Below are 22,086 nucleotides of genomic sequence, written 5' to 3'. Positions count from 1 at the left end.
TACCTTGTGCTTCATTACCCATCTCAGACAACCTCACCCAACAGGTTTCCAGCATCCCTTCCAAACAATCTCAAAGCAAATTATGCATTGGCATATTTCCATAATCCTCTACTTCACAGAGCCATCTCTTCCAAGGTCTTCCTTTAAGTCTTGGAGGAAGGATGATGTTCAGAGAACAAAATCAGAGTTGAGAAAGTAAACTCAGGACCCCAAATTCTCAGGACCCCCAAACCCTCTTTTATTTGGACACCAAATAAAAGAAAGAAAGTAGGGGCCGGCCCCGTGGCCAAGTGGTTAAGTTCATGTGCTCTACTCCGGTAGCCCAGGGTTTCGCCGGTTCAGATCCTGGGTGCAGACATGGCACCACTCATCAAGCCACACTGAGGTGGCATCCCACATAGCACAACCAGAAGGACCTACAACCAGAATATACAGCTATGTACTGGGGGGCTTTGGGGAGAAGAAGAAGAAAAAAATTGGCAACAGATGTTAGCTCAGGTGCCAATCTAAAAAAAAAAAGAAAAGATCAATAATCTAAGCTTATACCTTAGAAAACTAAAAAAAGAAGAGTAATTTATATCCAAAGTAAGTAGAAGAAAAGAAATAATAAAAAATTAGAGCATAAATCAATGAAATTGAAAACAGGAAATCAACAATCAACAAAACCAAAAGCTGGTTCTTGGAAAAGATCAATAAGCCTCTAGGCAGACTAACAAAAAAAAGAGAGAGAAGACACAAATTACTAGCACAGAAATAAGAGAGGACATTCTTAGAGATCCCACGGACATTACAAAGACAACAAAAGAACACTGTGAATAACTCTATGCCCACAAATTTGATAACCTAGGTGAAATGGACCAATTCCTTGAAAGACACAAGTTCTAAAACTCACACAAGAAACAGACCATCTGAACAGGCTTATTATCTATTAAAGACATTGAATCAATAATTAATAACTTTCCAAAATAGAACGCACCAGGCCTAGACAGGTTCACTGGTGATTTCTACCAAACACTTACGGAAGAAATTATACCAGTTCTACAATCTCTTTCAGAGGATAGAAGCAGAGGGAATACTTCCTAACTCTTTCTATGAGGCCAGTATTACCCTAACACAAAAACCAGACAAGGACATTACAAGAAAAGAAAACTAAAGACCAATATCTATCTCTCATAAGCATAGATCCAAAAACTTTCAACAACATATTAGCATGTGGAATCCAACAATATATAAACAGAATTATACACCATGACTAAGTGAGATTTATATCAGGTATGCAAGGCTAAGCCAGCCCTGGTGGTTTAGTAGCTAAGATCTGGCACTCTTACCACCACAGCCGGGTTCATTTCCCAGGGAACCACACCACCCATCTGTTGGTTGTCATACTGCAGCAGCTTGTGTTGTTGAAAGCTATGCCACCGGTATTTCAAACACCAGCAGGGTCATCCATGGTGGACAAGTTTTAGTGGAGCTTCCAGACTCAGACAGACTAGGAAGAAGCCCATGAAAACCCTGTGAACAGCAGTGGGGCACTATCTGCTATAGCGCCTAAGGGAGAGGACGGCGTGAAAATAGCGGGCAGGCTTCCACTCTGCTCTACACACGGTTGCTTTGCTGGGAGTCAAAATTGACTTGATGGCACTAACAACAAAATGCAAGGCTGATTAAACATTTGAAAATCAATTAATGTAATCCAACACATCAACAGGCTAAAGAAGAAAAATCACGTAATCATATCAATAGATGCAGAAAAGGCATTTGACAAAATCCAGGACCAGTTCATGATAAAAACTCTCAGAAAACTAACAATAGATGGGAACTTCCTCAACTTGATAAGGAATATCTAGAAAAAACCTACCGCTAACATCCTCCTTAATGTTCTCAGCTCAAAGCTCTACCACTAAGGTCAGGAAAAAGGCAAAGATATTCCTTCTCACCTCTCTTTTTAATATCAAACTGGAAATCCCAGTTAATGCAATAAAATAAGAAAAGGAGAGGCCGGCCCCGTGGCTGAGTGGTTAAGTTCACTCATCCGCTTTGGCGGTCCCAGGGTTTCGCTGGTTCGGATCCTGGGCGTGGACATGGCACCGCTCATCAGGCCACACTGAGGTGGTGTCCCACATGCCACAACTAGAAGGACCCACAACTAAAATGTACAACTATGTACTGGTGGGATTTGGGGGGGAAAAGTTGGAGGGGGGGAGAAGATTGGCAACAGCTGTTAAAAAAAAGGAAATAAAAGGTTAATAGATTGGGAAGAAAGAAAGAAATATGTCTTTGTTTGTAGACAACATGATCATCTACATAGAAAATCACAGGGAACTGGCAAAAAAACATTCCCGGAACTCATAAGCAATTATACCAAGGTTGCAGGATACAAGGTTAATATACAAAAATCAATCACTTTCCTATATACCAGCAACAAACAGCTGGAATTTGTAATTTAATACACAATACTACTTATATTTGCATCCCCCAAAGATCAAATACTTAGGTATAATCTAACAAAATATGTATAAGATCTATATGAGGAAAACTACAAAATTCCGATGAAAGGGATCAAAGAAGAACTAAATAAATGGAGAGATATTCCATGTTACTGGATAAAAGGCCTCAATATTGTCAAGATGTCAGTTCTTCCCAACTTGAACTACAGAGTCAATGCAATCCCAACCAAAATCCCAGCAAGTTATTTTGTGAATATTGACAAACTGATTCTCCAGTTTTAGAGGCAAAAGACCCAGAACAACCAACTCAGTTTGAAGAAGAGAACAAAGTCGGAAGACTGATGCTACCTGACTTCAAGACTTAGTAGAGAGCTACAGAAATGAAGACTGTGTGGTACTGGTGAAAGAACAGATAAACAAAGCCACGGAACATACCGGAGAGCCTGGAAACAGACCCACATAAATAAAGTCAGCTGATCTTTAACAAAGAAGCAAAAATAATACCTTGGAGCAAAAAGAGTCTTTTCAACAAATGGCACCGGAGCAAATGGTCATCCACATGCAAAGAAATGAATCTAGACACAGACTTTACGTCCCACACAAAAATTAACTGAAAATGGATCATAGGTCTAAATGTAAATGAGAAATGCAAAACTATAAAACTCCTAGAAGACAACATAGAAGAAAACTAATTGATCTTGGGCATGGAGATGATTTTTAGACATAACACCAAAAGCATGGTCCATCAAAGAAATAACTAATAAGCTAGCCTTGACTAAAATTAAAAATTTGTACTCCGTGAAAGGCAATGTCAAGAGAACAAGAAGACAAGCCACAGATGGGAGAACATATTTGCAAGAAACAAATCTGATGCAGGACTATTATCCACAATATAGAGGGGCAAGCCCAGTGGTGCAGCAATTAAGTTCACATGCTCTGCTTCGGTAGCCCAGGTTTACCAGTTTGGATGCCGGGTGCATACCTATGCACTGCTTATCAAGCCATGCTGTGGCAGGCGTCCCACATAGAAAATAGAGGAAGACAGGCACAGATGTTAGCTCAGGGCCAATCTTCCCCAGCAAAGGGAGGAGGATTGGTGGTGGATGTTAGCTCAGGGCTAATCTTCCTTGGGGAAAAAAAAATACAATAGCAAAATATACAAAGAACTCTTAAAACTCAACAATAAGAAAATAAACAATCCAATTAATAAATGGGTCAAAGACCTGAAGAGACCTCACCAAAGACACAGAGATGGCAAATAAGCATATGAAAAGATACTTCACATCATATGTCACAGGGAAATGCAAATTAAAACAACAACGAGATATCACTACACCTATTGGAATGGGCAAAGTCTAGAACACTGGCAAACCAAATGCTGGTGAGGATGTAGAACAAGAGGAAGCCTCATTCATTGTTGGTGACAATTCCAAACGTACAGCCACTTGGGAAGACAGTCTGGTGGTTTCTTACAAAACTAAACGTACTTCTACCATATGATCAAACAAGCGCATTCCTTGGTATTTACCCAAAAGAGTTAGAAAATTATGTCCACACAAAAGCCTTCACACAAATGTTTATAGCAAGTTTATTCACAATTGCCAAAAACTGGGGGTAACCAAGATGTCTTTCAGTAAGTGAATGGATCAACAAACTGTGATATATCGTACAATGGAATATTACTCAGTGATAAAAATATACAAGCTGTCTTTAGCCACAAAAAGACATGGAGGAATTTTAAACGCAAATTGTTAAGTAAAAGAAGCCAGTCTGAAAGGCTACATATGTATGATTCCAACTACACGGCGTTCTGGAAAAGGCAAAACTATGGAGACAGTAAAAAGATAGTGGTCCAGGGGTTGGTGGGGGAGGCAGGGATGAACAGGGGGAGCACAGAGCATTTTTAGGGTGGTGAAACTATTCTATATGATACTGTAATGGTGGATATGTGTCATTACACATTTGTCAAAACCCATAGAATATACAACACAAAGAGTGAACTCTAATGTAAACTGTGGGCTTTAATTAATAATGTATCAATATTGCCTTAATCAGAACAAACATACCACACTAATGCAAGGTGTCAATCATAGCGGAAAATGGGGAGGAGGGGGCCCAGCTTATGGGAACTCTGTACTCTCTGCTCAATTTTTCTGTAAACCTAAAACTGCTCCAAATAATAAAGCATATTAATTTACAAAAAAGTACTTCTCAGAATTACCTATAAACTCATTCATATTTAAGATAGCAAAAATTTTTCCCAACTAAAAACAAGAAATACTCCAAGTATTGTGATTTAAGCAGTAAAGCAATACTTGAACATTAATGGCAAAACAGTCCAGAGTCATGTCCTTTAAGGACAATGACAATTTGCTCAAACACAACCACTGATCCAAATTTGCCTTATAATTCAAAAGTAATTGAGCCTTTCTAAATGTAGGGAGCATTCTAAACACCACTGAATGTTGAAGAAGCAACATTTGTGGTCAGGGCAGCTCCCCGCTTTGCGGTGTACCAGGGTTAGATCTGTAACTCCATCATTGCCCCACTGGTTCTCATACCCTATGTACATATTCATCCCAGCAGACATGAAGGCAATGCTTTGTATACCAAATGGCAGGGCACACCCATCCCTATGGAAATTAAAGGCTTCATTCAGTGTGCAGCATAAGCACATACAGGGAGGGGCTTAGCACGACTCTGTAATGTGCCGTTTACAAAATTGTACCCTGATGAAACCACACCTAAGAGAAGACTCGCTTTGCTTCCAAAATGACATCTGTAGGACATCCCTTAAGAACATTCTCACAGCCAAAGAGTCACTTTAATGGAACCCTAAGTGAAGTTCCCAAGCTTCTTGCCTCAAGGAATCTAGCTACCAAGAGCTTTGCCATCAGCTGAGAAGATGAACATGAAGCGTATCTGCCAGTAAGACAGACATTTGACCACAGAAATAATGGCTAGGTCCCAAAAGATATTTTTCTGCCATTTGCAAAATTCCATGTTAGTTTTACATTGTGATTTTAAATTAAAACATCTCAATTTCAAACAGCCTTAAGTAGGCTAGTTCTGTGAATTATATCAACTGTTTGGAATTGCACATGGAACCTGGTTGGTCACCCTGAAAATCTTTCATAAAGTATCACGATGATTTTGCTCTTCAATCTCAACCGAAAAGGTGTGGGATCTTGGAGCCGTTTCCTGCGAGAGCAGCCTTAGAACGGAGGGAGACCCCAGGGCCTCAGAGCTCAGCCACCTCCAGTTTCCCTTGGTCACATCCTCAGCTGATCCTGCTTCTCGCTGACAACCGCATCCAAGGCAATTCACAGCTGACACCACATGCTTCCACTACTTCCGTTTCCAGACACAATATTTAGAAACTATTAGTAACAGTTGTGGCTTATAAACAAATATTTAATAATAAAGCTGGTTCATCAGACAGCTTTATTTGTTAAATTCTGGTTGTGTTTAAAGAGTCAATCCAAGTTCTCTGCAGAATATTATCCAATCTCCTTTAAATGAATAAAATTTTTTTGAGGACAAATGATTCAAAAGGAGCATTTTGTCAATATTTCCTTCTTTCAAGTTTCATGTTAAAAGGAATCAAAGGATTCTTAGAATTCAAAATGGATATAAACCCATTCCACACGCAGAGGGACAAAATCCAACGTGAACAAGACGTGAGCATGTGCACTGGGCAGAGGGAGTCAAACTTGAGGTATGGGAGTCATTTCAAATCGGAACAGCTAAGTTTGGACACTATGGCCCCCAAAAACAGCTCCTGCCCATTTAGGAAGAGCCAGGTCAACAATATGACAGCGAAACGAATCTCACTGAAAATGTAACATGAAGAAACGAGGAAGACAAATTCTTTTGACTTGTTTACAACAGCACTATATATATCTTCTATAGTACCAAGACATTTGGCAAGTCCCATAGTATAAGTTTAGCTGGAAAAAGTAAAAGAAAATATACATATACACACGTGTATAAGTATGCATGTGTACACACAACCCACATACGTATATCCATCTCTATCTCTATATAATACTTACGTGGATTAAAGCAAAAAACACATAAAACACTTCATTCATTAGGGTAACCACATAATCTAACATTCTAACCAGGCCAGTTCTGAGAGTGCAGGAGAGCCTCACTGATCATCACACCGGGACGACAGGTGGACACTGGGACGAGCCCGGACAAACCAGCAGGCATGAGACCTTGACTATATAAAGTCCAAGGAAAACCGCAAGAAAAATATTAAAATGTGTCTCCTTTAGTAAAGTTAAAAATAAAAAAGGTTTTTAAGAAATGAATTTTAGAAGCAGAAGTCCACAAAAGATTTTGTCCATATGGGACAACAGCCTATTAAACAAAAGATAGAATGAAAGAATGAATAGCGAAGTATCAAAGTAGGGAATTAATCTTCAATAAGACCAGAAGCCTAACTTAATATTTTCTTAAATTAAGAAAGCCAATCCTTTGTAAAAACATAAGCCAACTCCATATAGACATTTCTGTACCACAGTTTCTAGGACCATTTAGTCATTTTTGTTACCAGGAAACACATGCACAAAAACAAGATTTATATCTTCCTCTTGTGTTCTTGCACCTAAAGGAATAATCCTCCATTATTAGCAACACACTTAATATCTCCACAGCAACTGGTAGAATTGGGGTGTTGCAACCAGAGGATAACGAAGTAGAACAAAGTGATGGGAGCAGGGTGGAAGAAAACACTTCCCCGCAGCCTCGGTGGGAAAATAACTGCCAAGAAAAAAAAAGAAGGAAAATGCGCTAAAAAGAAGTCTTTTGAGGTTGCTGTCATCAGGTGCTACTAGCCCTTTACCCAAGTTAAGTATGCAGTGGGGCAAATGAAAGTTCAAAAATGGTCAACTGTATGGAATAACTACAGTAACTTCACCCAAAGGACCCAGAAGTGGGGAATAGGTGTAGTTTCTGAAATAGCTAAGAACTGATTTCCACAAGCTGTCACGCGTGGCTCCCAAGAAGGTAGAGGGCATAAGCACAGCATCTAAGAGAAGGACTGGAGCTCAGACGAGCCATGCCCGCCTTCGGAATGAACCACCGAGGAGGGGAGTGAGGGGGGCCCAGGGAGGGAGGCGGAGAGAGGTGGTCCTGGGCAAAAGACATCTCCAGCCCAGGCAAGTCAGTAGCTGAGGACAGCAGATGGCGAGGGCAGAGGGCAGCAGGCGGACTGAGAATCAGAAAGCCTGGGTTCTTTGTTTGCCCCCACCTGACACAACACAGACGTAAATAATACAGGCGAAAACGTTGTATTCAAGAATTGTCAACTCATTAGCTGAGAAAACATTTATGGAGTGTCTGCACCATGCTAGGAAACACACACAAAAAAGAAAAAAGTATAAATTCTGCCCTCAAGGAGCTCACAGTCTGGAAGGAACATAATACCAACAGAAAGTCATCCGTTTACAACATGGCAGCCAGTGACAGAGAAAGGCCTAAGTGCTCTGGAGCCAAGAGGGGACACCAGCCACGGGGGTGGAGCGGAGGAGGGGGCAAGTGAGGAGAGAGTCCTGCAGGGGACACCAGGGTCAGTTCCTTTGTGCTTGAAACCCCTCCTCCAAAGATGTCTGACAAGATCAAGATCACCAGCACCCCGGACACGGCTAAACCCAACGCAGCGTGTGTGCTCCTCCTGTTCAAGTCCTCAGGAACTCAGGACACAGCTCATCACCCCATCCTGCTTCCAACACGCGGGCCTTCCCGCATAAGGACCCTGGCCCTTCTGCGCATCCTCCTGCCTCGCTGTGACTCCATGGTCTCCTGTCATCCCTCGGGGCCTGCTCTTCACCTCTCTCCTCTGCCTATAAAACCTCCCGAGGTGCGTAACTTTATGCAGAGCGCTTCTGTGCTGACACACCTCTGGGCCTGATCTCACCCCTGACTGCAGGTCTCTGGACTACGGCTGGGCATTCAACATCTACTGCCACCAGGATGAGTTACAGACAACTCAACCTAACCAATGGCCCAAACAGAACTCTATTCCCTACCACCCCCTCACCCCTAAAAACCAGGAGGCCTGTGTGACACCTCCTCCTCCCTCATGTCACACATCCAAACCTACCCGTGAGTTTTGTCCACGCCATCTCCAAGCCTCTCAAACCTGCCTACTGCTCCCCGTCTCCAGGGCCGCCCCTCCGCCAGGCCGCATCACTTCACATGGAGGATGCTGCCGGCAGCTTCCTAACTGTCTGCCCGCTTCCACTCCTGCCCCTCTGCTCCACTCTCCACTACTTCTACTCACCTCCAGAGATGCTGCAACCGTAGATCAGACCCCGGCCCTCCCCCTCCTAGATGCCCCTCACGGCGCCTTCTCGTTGCACTGGAAACAAGACTCACACTCCGCACGGTTTGCACGCCCACCCCACCTGGTCCTGCTGCCTGGCCACCTCCTCTCTCACCACTTCCCCTGCTTGGACACTGCAGCCAGACTGGAGCCCCTGCTATTCCTGGTGTAACCAGGCACATCCTCTCCCTAGGTGGATGCATGTGCTGTTCCCTCTGCTGGCTCCTTCTTATCCTTCACACCTCAGGGCCAGTCTGACCTCTTCCAGCAAACCCTCCTGATGGTGCTGGAGCCAGCTGCCCTAGTCACTCTCCACTGTATCACCATGTTTCCTTGAAAGAATGCTCCAAATCTGAACTTATCCTATTTATTGGTTTTACTTGCTTTATTTATTTATTTTTTTGAGGAAGATTAGCCCTGAGCTAACAGTGAGCTAACATCTGCTGCCAATCCTCTTCTCTTTGCTGAGGAAGACTGGCCCTGAGCTAACATCCATGCCCATCTTCCTCTACTTTATATGTGGGACGCCTACCACAGCATGGCTCGCCAAGTGGTGCCATGTCTACACCCGGGATCCGAACTGGCGAACCCCAGGGCCAGTGAAGCGGAACGTGCACACACAACCACTGCGCCATCGGCCCCGCCCCAAAAGCCAGCTTTGTCAGTTTTACTTGCTTATCATCTGCGCAACATCCCTTTTGAACACCTTTTCCTCTCAACAGATAAACTCAAACAATCTCCTTTGAGGTGGAAAGCTTGACTGTTGCTCACTGAATCCCTGGAACGAAGAACAACGTCTGGCACACAGCAAGTGCTCCAGAAACCGTGCTGAACACACGAGGCCATTTCAGAAGGAATTAGAGAGGAACTCTCCTCCGCCATCTGTGTCGTGTAGGTATTTGATGAAGTCAATATGCTGATGGAACCCAAAGCAACCTGTCTTGAGAACTTGGTGAGAACCCGGCTTGCCCTGCAGCTGGGGAATTTTCGCTATGAAATCCTTCCTCTGCGTTTAGTCCTTTCGCCCACAGAACTGCTCTCTCCCTGCTCTCGCCCTCTTGTACTGTACCTGCGTCTTCTTACATTCGCATCTCCTCGGTTCCTGGCAGACTGATATTTGATATCAAGTAATGATTTCTCTGATCTAGGTTTTACAGTGGCCTTGCTTCCCAACTTGTCACAATAAGCAACTGAACAAGAGCACAAATGAGCACACAGCGTGATGCATGCACACAGGCAAGGACAGGGCGAAGGTGGCGGATGAACAGGTAGATGTGAGGCGACAGACGAGAGGAGGTAAGAGTGGTAAGGCACTGGAGCTGAGACCAGGCCAGATGCTGCCCACATCCTACTGTTATTCCACACCAAGGCACGTGAGCAGCCATCTTTCTCATAAACGTGAATCGAATAATCTGAATATCTCACTTACAGGCCCAGGCACACCTTCTGGCGTCGAAATTCACAAATTTACGTTACAGATAACCTTGGAGAGATGTTTCCTGTGCCATGCAGCTGTTCACCCATTCACTGTTCACATGAACAGCTGGAGCTGTCACACTCCAGCAAAAGGCACTAGAACCAGTTATCCCTGGTGCTCACTAAGGCAACTCCATGACACAATCCCATTTTTAAATACAATACACCAAAGTCACTGGATGGCAACTCTTGAAGGATTATCTCAGATTCATACAGGGTGTGGTTCCTTAAGTTTAAGACTCGTGAGAGCTGCACCCCCAGGATGGTAGCTGCTAGCCGCATGTGGCTACTGAGCACCCGAAACGTGGCCAATCCAAGCTGAGACGTGCTGTAAGTGCAGAAAACACTCCAGATTTCAAAGACTTATGAAAAATTTCAAAAACTTTTATATTGATCATAATCAATAATATTAAATAGGATAACGTTTTGTATATTGGGTTAAATAAAATGTTCTTTTAACATTAATTTCACCTGTTTCTTTTTACTCTTTGTAAGGGGGCTATTGGAAAACTCAAATCACATATGTGGCTGCCATGTGTGGCTCCTGTTATACTTCCGCCGCACAGCATGTGGTTCTGAGGGGATGGTGACCTCCTGGGGACAGGTCAGCACATTAGCCCTGAGTCTGGTCTTTGCAAGCTCAGGAACTATGTCATCAGTTCACCTGGGAGAAACATGCTCTTGAGCTCTGATTCACACTAATGACAGACGCAACAGAAAACATGGGTCTATTAACTTATCAGTGATGGCTGAGGGGGTGAAGACCAGTGAAGGAAGTTACCTAGCCACATACACAGCCGAGGCATCCTCATCCTGCTGTGGAGATGCCGGCAGGGAAAAGCAAACTATTAACCAAGAACTGCTTGATGGGCATGAAATGCAAGCAAGGGAGTCAGAGGCCTGTGAGGCACTATGCCCACAGAGCCACAGGAAGTTTCTAGACAAGCGAAGTGAGGGCCTTCTAAAAAATCTCCGAAAGCATTTTAGAACACAGACCAAAACTTTCTTTTCCCCACATCATTTGAGTTTTTTCCAAACCTTTGCATTTAAAAAGGAAATCGATCCTATATATGTGTATTTTTCCCCTACACTAACGAAGTCACTCCAGATCTAAAAAGGGTATATTTAAAAGAATTACAAATATGAAAATATCTTACCTCCACGGTTTTAAGAGTTTCTAATTTTTTTATACTTCTACACAAGACAGTCTCTTCCTCCTAGAAACTGCTATAAATATTTATACCATACAGCTAATTGCCCACTCATATTTCTTTAAAATTATAAAAAAGTCCTATACTATATTTCTCATTTCATTTCTTAAGAAAGGAAACTTTCCAAGCTTTTATTTCTTATACTAGTGTTATTCCTACATTGTACAAAGGGGAGACCCTTAACTGAAGGAAGTTGTCTCCGAACCACAGTGTAAAATTGCTACTAGAAAAAACTTTTTCTTAAGGAAAAAAACTAACTCCATCCATTATGATAATTCTTGTTATTTTAATTTCAGTCACTGACACTTGATTTCCAAGACATCATCTACTCTGGGGGCATCTAGCCCTCCAGGCAGTTAAGACAGATGATCCAATGAATGATACCGCCTTTCATTTAATTCATTACAGTTTGGGAAGCCCTTCAACAGAGATACCCTCCTCTCAGAAAATTCGTAACAATGTTGCTCGGCAAGCAGAGCAAATAACAGAATAAAAAAATTTAAAGGGCATCTGGAGTCAAAACTCAAGTGATAACCTCCACCCAGTGACACCACCACATTTGGACTGTCACCTTTCCTCAAACAAACATGAGGCTGTGACGGCCGCCACCAGTGATGCAGGGCACATCTCTGTCAGGCAGCTCTGATGGAAAAGGCTCCGCAATCAATAAGACTTCTTTTTCTTGCTGAAACTTTAGTATTGTCCTTTTAAATATTTGCTAGTTATAGAAATGTATAGAATTATCAAACGTCAACTCCTTCTGCCCCAAAGCAGTTAATTTTACGTGTAAAATAAAACAGCTTTCAAAATGTAAACACCTGCTACGCCTGGTGTGTCCCTAACAACACATCACGAGATCAGGCAGCCCCTTCGCAGGGCTGGCGGGAGGATCAAATCAAAGCATACACTGTTCTAGTAACTCTGTGTTAGCTTCCTGTTGCTGCTGTAACAGGTCGCTACAAATTTAGTGGCTTAAAACAACACCGATTTATCTTCTTACAGTTCTAGAGCCCAGAAGTACAAAGTGGGTCTCAGTGGGCTCGAGTCAGAGCGTCAGCAGGGCTACACTCCTCTCCGGGAGCCCTGGGGGAGAACCGAGTTGCCTGCCTTTTCCAGCTTCTAGAGACCCTGTGCATTCCTGGGCTCGTGGTCCCCTTCCGTCCTCAAAGCCAGCAAGGCTGTTTGAGTTATTCTAACAAGGCCGACCCTCTGGTTCTGACTCTTCTGTTTCCCTTTTCCACTTAGGATCGTGATTACATGGATCCACCCAAATAATCCAGGACAATTTCTCTATCTTAACATCAGCTGATTAGCAACCTTAATTCCCCCTGCCATGTAAAATAAGATTCACAGCTCCCGGGGATGAAGATGTGAACATCTTTTGGGGACCTTTATTCTGCCAACTACCATCTTCAATAGTAATTAGAAAACAGTCAAAGAAACCTCACACGTACAGGCTACTCCCCTCAAATAAGGATATTTAGCTATTTTTAATTTACAGTAAGTGGAAGCCCTAAAACTAAAAAAATAAATTCCACCAGAACAGCCGGCATGACGGCAGCTCTTCTTGGTGAGCTGAGCGTGTGGATCAGTGGAATGAATGGGGGGGGGTCATTGCTCCTTTCTGGATCGCCACCAGGCCTGACAGAGCCCTCAGAAGCTGTGAGAGAAATGTTTGACAATACCACACTGAAAATCAAGCATCAGTACGTTTCAGTAGTGATACTGAAATCTACAACCTAGCTGTCCTCCTCCACATGGTAAATCAGGAGTTGAGGGCCTGTCTGAACAGGTATGATTTCTCCTTTGATAAAAGCGCATGTGTAAAGACACCAACGGGGCCCAAACTGTGAGATCCAGGCTGCATTCCACAGTCAACAGTGTAGTGGGTAGACGCTGCAGCCAGACTGTCTGCTTTAGAATCCAATGCTGCTGCCTACTAGCCATGTGACTGTAGGCAAAGTCACTTAACCTCTCTGTGTCTCAAATAGGGATCCTTAAAGTAGGCATAATAATGTCTGCCTCAGAGTGTTTAGGAGGAGTAAATGAACAACAGTTCTGAGTGCTCAAAACAAACCCTGGCGCACAGTGAGCACCGTAAGTGCTTGTTAAATAAAATTTCAAATATTCCTGCGTGCTGCTTATAACTTGCCAATCAAACTATATTCCAAGGGAGCGTCCCTCTCAGCACTAACTAACCCACATGGAGGATACGCTGTTATACACACACACACATGCGAATCCAGAGTTTAACAGAAACACTGCCCTTTGTTGCTATGGAAGTCTGGGAGCACTAGTGGCGTGGCCCTAACTGGACGTTTAAGCAACTCACTGAACAAACGCACGTCTGAGAAAACAGTAGCAGCTGTGTGAAAGACGCCGTCCAGGGCCCCTAAAGAAAGATGCCCAGCACAGGGAGGACAGTAGGGTCTGTGATCCCTAATGGCCCCGGCATTTCTGGGACAGTGGTGCCCATGGTACGATACTCCTCAGAAGGCTGAGCCTGTGAGCGACAGGAGCGTTGTGCCCACTAACGCCACCAGCATCTGCTGAGAGGCCGGCACGTTGAGACTGCGGCCTGGAAAGCTTTTCAGCATCTACAGCTGATACAGGCTTCTCACCAAAGTTCTCGGAGTCAGTGGCAGGGTACAACTGACTTCAATAATTTTAATTTAACTCTGAAGGCAAGGAGAAGGGGAGCGTGAGGGACAGGCAACTGCCACAGATATTCCGTTACAAAAGACACAGCTCCTTTCATGAGAAACAAGCCTTCGATTTTTGAGGTAATAGGATTGAACCGTTTGTTTTAAGTCAGAAGGGTGGCTTATATGCAAAACACAATGATAGCTGAGCCACTGCGTGTTCACACGAACCAAGCATTATCCTCAACGTTCTACGCACACCAAGTTACAGACTTCAGTCCCCTAAGGAAGTAAATACTACGCTATTCCCAATTTGCAGCCAAGCAGTGGTTCATCTGAGGAAGTTGCTCAAGGTCACCCAGAGGGGAGTGGTGGTTTTGGGACTCAAATCCAAGCTGGCCTGACTAAACCTGGGGGTGTTATCTCTGACAGGACTTCAAGACCTCAACTCAGCACACCCAGAGAACCAGTCCAGGAGAGGGGGTGGTGAACATGATCCCATATCAGAATATACCCCCAAATCCTGCCATATGTCCAAAACTAGTGGAGAGGTGACAGCAAGCCCTGAGGGACCCGGCAGAGTACGGCCGTTAGAGGCAGCTGGCTCTGCTGGGACCCCCACTCCACCTCCCGCCAGCTCTGCAGCCTTGAGGACCTGAACCTTCTGAATGTTCCCACATCCACAGTGGAGACGCCATAATTTCTATTTTGCAGGGCTGTGCGAAGACGAAGAGAGCACTTCATTTTGTCTTCACTAGCACCCATCTCAGAGTACCTACCACTGTTTAACCATCACAATTTGACCGCCCTACCTCTAGCTTCCATCGTGAAGCTTGAAGAACCAACTCGAGCGCTTGGCCTCAGTGTTTCAAAGGCTCAGCTTCACTTCCAACCACTGCTGCCAGTCTTTTCCTGAAGGGCCTGCACTTCTCTCTGTAGATGGGGTGCTACCTAAAAGCACCCCTTGACGGCACCCCACTTAGTTAAGCGGTCCATGATCCAAACCCACTTACTGTTCCTTCCACCCTCTTCCCTCCCCCTAACTACAACTCATTCCTTCACATTTGCTCTGGGTGTGAGATCAAACCACCTAATTAAATTCCCAGGTACGGGAAACTACCCCGACCCATCTAGGTGGGGTGTGTGTTAAGAGGCGGCTGCCCCGATGACTCTCATTGCAGAGCAGGAGAGAATGCCCCTGGCACATCTTCACCCCGCCAGCCCTCCAGGGTCACACAACATGACCCGGTTCCCAGAGGAGGGCCGAGTTCCCAAGGCTTTGAGATTAGGTGCAACCCTCAGGACAGACTCCACCGGCAGCACATCCTCTCTCTCTTTCTGCAGCTGTTTTCCTGCCTCCAGGGCTCCCCTCGCTCTCCCTTCAGTCTATTCCGATTTCTGGAGAAGTTTTTTTGGGGGGAGGAAGATCGTCACTGAGCTAACATCTGCGGCGATCTTCCCCTACTTTGTGTGAGGCCGCCACAGCATGGCTGATGAGCAATGTGTAGGTCCACACCCGGGGTCAGAACCCACGAAGCCCGAGGCGCTGAAGCAGAGCGCGTGAACTTACCCACTCTGACACTGGGCTGACCCTAGAGAAACTTTTTAAAAGTGTAATTCTGCACTTCTAATCAAAAAGAGGCGGTTAAATTCCAGGGCTAGAGACTCAGCCCCAAACTTCTCATAAATACGAAGCCAGTGGTTTCAATTCTGTAGCAATTTGCCTTTTGTCAGACGCTCCCTGAGCGCTTGCTTGGTGCAGGCAAGCCCGCCAGGTAAACTGAGAGCTGAGGATGCCGAAGGTGGTATTTCAGCTCCTCCTCAGTTTTGCCCGAGGCTGGCCCTGAGCAGCTCTTTCCACAGCTGAAGTGTATGAGGATAAATGAGCCTCAGGGAGGGGTAGGGCCAGCACTGACCTGAAGACCCTTCCAGAGTCTTTTCGGAGGCTGTCTTTTCTGCCTCCCGGGCCTTGATTTGTCACCTTTCACCTCCTTTCATTTCCGTCTTTAGAAACTTTAGTACGTGGTTTTACTTACTCTTTTTTTAATAGTACAAAAGGGCATATTGAAAGAAAAGACGTAACTAAAGTAAATCCAGTTAATGCTGCTTCTTTCAAAAAAGAAAATCTAAGAATGTGCACAAGTTTGGTTTGAAAGTTTTGAGTGAGGCTATCACACTAAGACACAAAATTGTAAGGGTGAGTTTTAAATTGCAAGCAAATCATCAAATTAGGGTTTGGCAGTAAGGAAAAACGAATCAGCAAATAACTGATTATCCTATTTACACTTTAATTCTAGTAGCTATTTCTTTAAATTCCACTTTGAATTACAAGTCATTATTAGAAATTAATACATTGAACTGATCTGGGTTTCCGCATAAAGAGACTGAATTGAACCACTCAAAATTCCAGCATGCGGTATTAAAACTGAAAGGCTGAAATCAACCAGCACTGGAAATGGAAATATAAACCCAAAGCAAAATTAAAATTTTGACTCAGGGTAGCAAGGAGGGTATGATATTATAGTCAAACTTGAGGATGTTTAAATAAAGAAATGCTTTATACCCATAATGAAAATTAGCTAATGGCAATTTCTTTCACTTTCATTAAATCAACCCCAAAATGTCTCTCCAACGATCTCTTTTAAAGAGATGAAACAACAATGTCTAAGGTTTTTAAAAAGGTGACCTATTTAAAAGTGATGGAGCTTATTCTAAACCTAGCAATAAATGTGCTGAATGCAATATCTGGAAAGTTCCCTTGTCTATCCTCCCGGATACTAAAGAAGCAAACTGTGCAAGGAGACCTTCTTTTAGAGAGCTGCCTGACAAAATTAGCATTGCTCTGTTCTGCTATATTTCTCACGAAAGAAGGTGAGCTTTATGGCTAATAACAATAAGACAAACACAAATATCTTTAAGAAAGGCTGTGTGCTCCGTTTTCATCAGATAAATCCCCTGCGTAATGAGCTACTGACCTATTGTGCAGCTCCACAGAGAATGTTGATCCTATTGCTGAAATCTTATGAGAAACACTAAAGGAACACAGAAATTAAAACTCATAAATGTTAAAGAGAAAGGAGAAAGTTTCTAATTCTGAATATGGTAAAAAAAAAAGCAGCTAATTAAACATCATAATTCACTTTTTTTTTTTTTTTTGGTGAGGAAGATTGGCCCTGAGCTAACATCCATGCCCATCTTCCTCTCTTTATAAAAGAATGTGGGATACCTGCCACAGCATGGCTTAATAAGCAGTGTACAGGTGCACGCCTGGGATCCGAACCAGCACACCCTGGGCTGCTGAAGTCGACCAGGCAAACTTAACCACTACCACCTGGCTGGCCCATATAATTCACTTTTTAAAATGCAAAATGACTAAAATAATCATGGATGTGCACACAGATATAGCTAGAACTATATTTTGTGCAGCGTTGCTTAAAATAGTGAAAATTTGGAAACTAACTGTCTCACAACAGGGGACTGGTCAAGTCAAGAAGCAGCCATACAATAGAAAACTAAGCGGTGCCGCGCGGTGCAGGGCGCTTCGGGGGCACGGGGATGTCCATATTTGAGTGGAGAAAAGTAAGAAAACAGTATGCAGAAAACGAACCCAGTTTGTAGGGAGCAACTTTCTAGCTGCGCGACTTCAGGCAAGTTACTTAACTTCTCTAAGTCAGTTTTCTCTTCCATAAAAAGGAGCTGATGATGGTACCCATCTCGCAGGGGTGGAGTGAGGGGTCCAGGGGGGTCTGTATAAAGGAACGGGCACACTGCCGGGCCCAGCTCGGCTCAGCGCACGGGAGCTCTCTGTGCTATATGCTTGTGGGCGTGAAACCGAACCTGAGGCTACCACATTGTTTAATGCATGGTGGCTGATTTGTTTAACCCACACTTTTAAACTTCTCTATGTACCATACCACTTACAAATGGGGAAATGTTAATAAATTGGAACATTCACACACACTGATTATTCTCCGAAAAGTCTACCACAGGTGCTTTGCTCACAGTAAATAAACCTTGGCTGAGCTGAATTTACCCTTCAGATTTCATTTAAACAAGTCTGTCCTGGAACGCTTAAAATTATTTAACTTAAGGGCTAAACTCGTTTGCACTATTTTTATTGGGTAAAGAAAGGCATACTTGCGCTGTTCAGCCCCGTAAGAATTTATGAGCCCCGGTTTGAGACCCTTCAGCAGGCTGCCAGGACTGGGGGTATCGGGGGAGGAAGCCCAGTCACTTGTCTTCCCAACTCCCACCCGCTCTCCTCCCTCTTGACTCTTTTTTCCTTTCCATAATCAAAGCCTAGGGGCTCTCCACTGGACTGTCAGCCTCAGGACCAGAAACTCTGTCTCCTCCATCTTAGCAGCCACAGCACCCGGCACAGAGGCTGGCATGCAGTAGTTGCTCACTAAATGTTCACCAACTGAATGAAGACGAGAACGAGATAAAGGTGGATAGGCTACTCTTTAGTCTGAAACTGTCTGGAATTCTCAGTAATTGTTCCTTAAAAAAAAAAAGAAAAGAAAACAAACACATCTCACTTCAAAGTATCACTCCTTTAAAAAAGAAAAGTTCTCATTTGTATTCCATTGTCTGTTTTAACTGATGTAAGATTCTTTCTGTTTTCCCTATGTTTAAAGTACCACAAGAATCCCAGAGAGTGTAAGCAACTTGCTCAAAGCAACACAGCTAGTAATTACCACCCAGAGAGCCTCGGGTCTTCTGGATTCCTAGGCCCAAGCTCTCTCTACCATCGCGCGGCGGGCGGAAAAACATCTCCCATGACCTTTGACCCTAAAGGTGGCTGCAGATCCGGTAAGAGGGCAGAACAAACGTTTTCAGTGACACCTGAGCAAAAGCTTACGCCCCTTCCAAACACCCAGGGCTCTCACGAGACTCCAGAAGAGCAGCTGAGCACAGAGGCAGCGGCGCAGAGTCCCCGGGTTCCCTCCAGGGCCATAAGTCAACCCGCTTGACTCAAAACGAAAACTAGAGAAACCCAGTTAAATATTAACTCGTAAAAAACACTGCAAGCAGAAGGCTATGGTGAAGTAAGGCTATCAGCAACCCAAGGAAAGGATTATAAAAAGGAAGTCTTGCACAGCTTATTGAAAAAAAAGGAAAAGAAAGTTCCGGGTCGAGCGAGAGCCTCTCCACGCAGCCTTCCCCGGACTCCAGGTGTGTCACTTTCGGCCGCGGCTCCGCCCGTGTTTAAACAGCGAAGGGCGGTTCCGGGACACCGGGTGGGAACCGCTCAGGCATCCACACCGAAGTGTTTACCTTCCCGAAGGCATCACTTCACACGCCGAGGGACCCGCCAGAGGCTTCACCGCGCAACTCAGGGGGCCCAGCTGGTCCTCACCCGCGGCGGCGGGCACACCGTCGTCCACGGACCGCACTTACCACGGGTCGGGGTCCGCTCTGTGCCAGACACCGCGAGAGGTCTTTTGCGCTCCAGCCTCATTATTATGCTCTAAAGTGCTCGTTATAGTCCCATTCTACTGACTCAGAGCGTTCAGTGTAACTGGGAACCCACCGTTAGCAGATGAGCCCAGGAGGGAACCGAGGATTTGAAAAGTGACGTTTAAATTCAAAACCCACGCCCGACCCAGAGACACTAAACAGCTGAACCTCTGCAAAAACTCAAAACATGTCAAAATGGTGTTAAGGTCATATTGGGGCAGGCAAGACGAAAGAGAATGGCACAGACGGACAAGGCGAAGATTACAGGACACAACATTTGGGCCGCTTCCAGCCGGAGCCGCGGGTCATGAACGACTGTCCGAGTCTCCGCGCCTCGGGGTGGACGGGTCCACTCCCACCCGCGGGCCCAGGGGCCGGGTCTCGCGTGCTCCGGGCGGCCGCTCTGGAAGGCAGGCGGAAGGCGCAGGTGGGCTGCCCGGCCGGGCTGGGACCGCTCACAGCATCCCCAAGCGCCTCGCGGGCGGGAAGGGGACAGTCCCCTCCCGCACCTGCGCCCCAGCCCTGGCCTCCTCCTGGAGTGGCCCCGGGCGCTTCCAGCGCCAGCACCGAGCTCCCCGGGATGGGGGAAGGAATGAGCGCCGTGCTCGGGGCACGGACCCCGCGCCCACCCGGAGGGATGCCCGTGCGGGCGCGCGGGGCCGAGTCCGCGTCCGCGTCCGCGCCGGGCGCCCAGCCACCGCCGCCCGCCCCTTACCGCTCCGCCGACGCGCCGGCTCCGGGCGGCTCCGCTCGCGCCCACGGCCCCCGCCCGGGCCCGGCCGCCGAAGTTGGCGGGGTCTCGCCCTGCGCGCCGCGGCCGCGGGGCAGCCGCCGCCCGGGCCCTCCGGCCCCCCAGGCCCTCGGCGGCGCCGCAGCCAGCCGGCTCGGCTCGGGCCCCAGGGCGGGTCTCGGGCCGCGGCGCGGCGCTCGCTGGTGACCGCGGCCGCGCTCCCGCCCGCCGCGCGCTCCTGACATCACCCCCGCCGCCCGCCCGCCCACTCGGCCGCCGGCCCTGACTCACCGCCGGCTCCGCGCCGCGCTCCCCGCGCAGCCCCTCCGGGAGCGCCGCCGACCTCCGTCTCCCCGCCTTTAAAGGTGCGGCGAAGGAGGGGCTTGGCGCGCGCGGCGGCGCGGGCGGACTGGCTGCGGGCCCCGAGTGCCCACGGCGATCCGGCTGCGAAAGTTCTTCGCTGCCACTCCCTGCAACTTTGGAGGGTGGGGCCGGGCGGGGATCCCCCACCCCCGCACCTCGCCGGATTCGGGAGCTGCCTCCTGACGTCGGTGGGGGTGGGCCCGGGGGCCCCGGCGGCTGTTCCGAGGGTGTTGCCCCGGGCGAGGTCAAAGGGGTGGGCGTCCGGAGCTCACGGGGGTGCCTGGGCAGGTTGGTCACCAGTGCGCAGCGTGGCAACTCCGGGTGTGAGCTGGAAGGGTGCTCCAAGTTAATGAGGCTAATAATACTTTCCCTCCGGTGACTAACCACCGTGTCATTTGTCCTGTTAATTGATTTGCTTCTCATTAAGCATTAGACACCGTAACCAAAATAAATAGTGAAAGTCAGTTCTCTGCTCAGCGGAACACTGCGCTTTTCCGAAGCTTTGGGGGCACAAGGCGGCCCTGTGTGCTTTCTTTGATGAGCTCAGCAGTTGTGTTTTTAGAAGGGGTGTTGCCTTCTTAAAAATGGTCAGGGCTCTACGTTTCCCTGGAGTTGCTATTCATACACCTGCTGGGCGGTTTTCAAAGTAAAAGATGGCAGCCTCAGAGAGTATAACTAGGATGAATCAGAGGGAATTTGACCAAATCTTTATTGAATTTAATTGACAGAAATGTTTTATGTTAATTTCTACATCGGGACAAGGTAATTGTGTTTAGGGTTTGCACTGGCTTATGGGTGATTCCATATAATCAACAAAAATAATCCAGAGGCATCCTGGGTGCCTAGTGCAGAAGTCATGTGGGTAAACAATCATTTATCTGTGACAATTAAACACAACGGTAACAGAAAAAAAACGCAGGGCAGTTCTCAAACAGAAAACTGTAAGATGTCATTGCAGAAGTCTCCCCGAAATGAAAATGCTCCTGAATTTCACCAAAGGGTCAACATTATTGCTGTGGGAAATGCACTTATGTAAAGCCACAGAAAGGTAAGGACCCAGAAGAGAACACCAACAACTGAAATTTACTTTCCTTGGGTTTATTTTTCCTTTTCAGTAGGAGTCGTTTTCAATTTTACAAAGCCCAGGCATTTTGCCCAGAAGGCAATAGCAAATGGATTGGTTTGCTAGGATGCAAAGTAAATGGAAATTCAAACCAACATTTTTTTAGACAATCACAGATCTAATCAGAAGCTTGGGTATCCCGTCTACTGGTAACACAAAGGGACTAGATTCAAATGTGTAGCCACAGGCAAGTTTGGGTGAATATCCCACCTACCCTTTATGACCCAAATATTTGGACATTATGGAGATAACGTGTAAATAAGACTTTCTACAAATCTTAACAAATGATGTTGTGGGCTT

General features: G+C 46.0%; 1 protein-coding gene across 3 annotated transcripts in view; it reads right to left on the bottom strand.

Moving 5' to 3' along the window:
- The window catches only part of SGMS2 (sphingomyelin synthase 2), a 77,203-nt gene extending 56,423 nt beyond the window's left edge, over window positions 1-20,780 (bottom strand). For 2 of the 3 annotated variants that reach the window (XR_011501819.1, XM_070504547.1), the window contains exon 1: window positions 20,592-20,780. The gene's annotated coding sequence lies outside the window, so the exon portion shown is untranslated. Of the gene's footprint in view, window positions 1-20,285; window positions 20,361-20,591 lie in introns of those variants that run through there. The other variant, XM_044767426.2, reaches the window with a different exon arrangement.
- Between the last annotated feature and the right edge of the window lie 1,306 nt (window positions 20,781-22,086).

The sequence above is a fragment of the Equus asinus genome, chromosome 3, assembly GCF_041296235.1.
Source record: "Equus asinus isolate D_3611 breed Donkey chromosome 3, EquAss-T2T_v2, whole genome shotgun sequence".
Lineage (NCBI taxonomy): Eukaryota > Metazoa > Chordata > Mammalia > Perissodactyla > Equidae > Equus > Equus asinus.
This window is presented reverse-complemented; position numbering and strand designations above follow the sequence as displayed.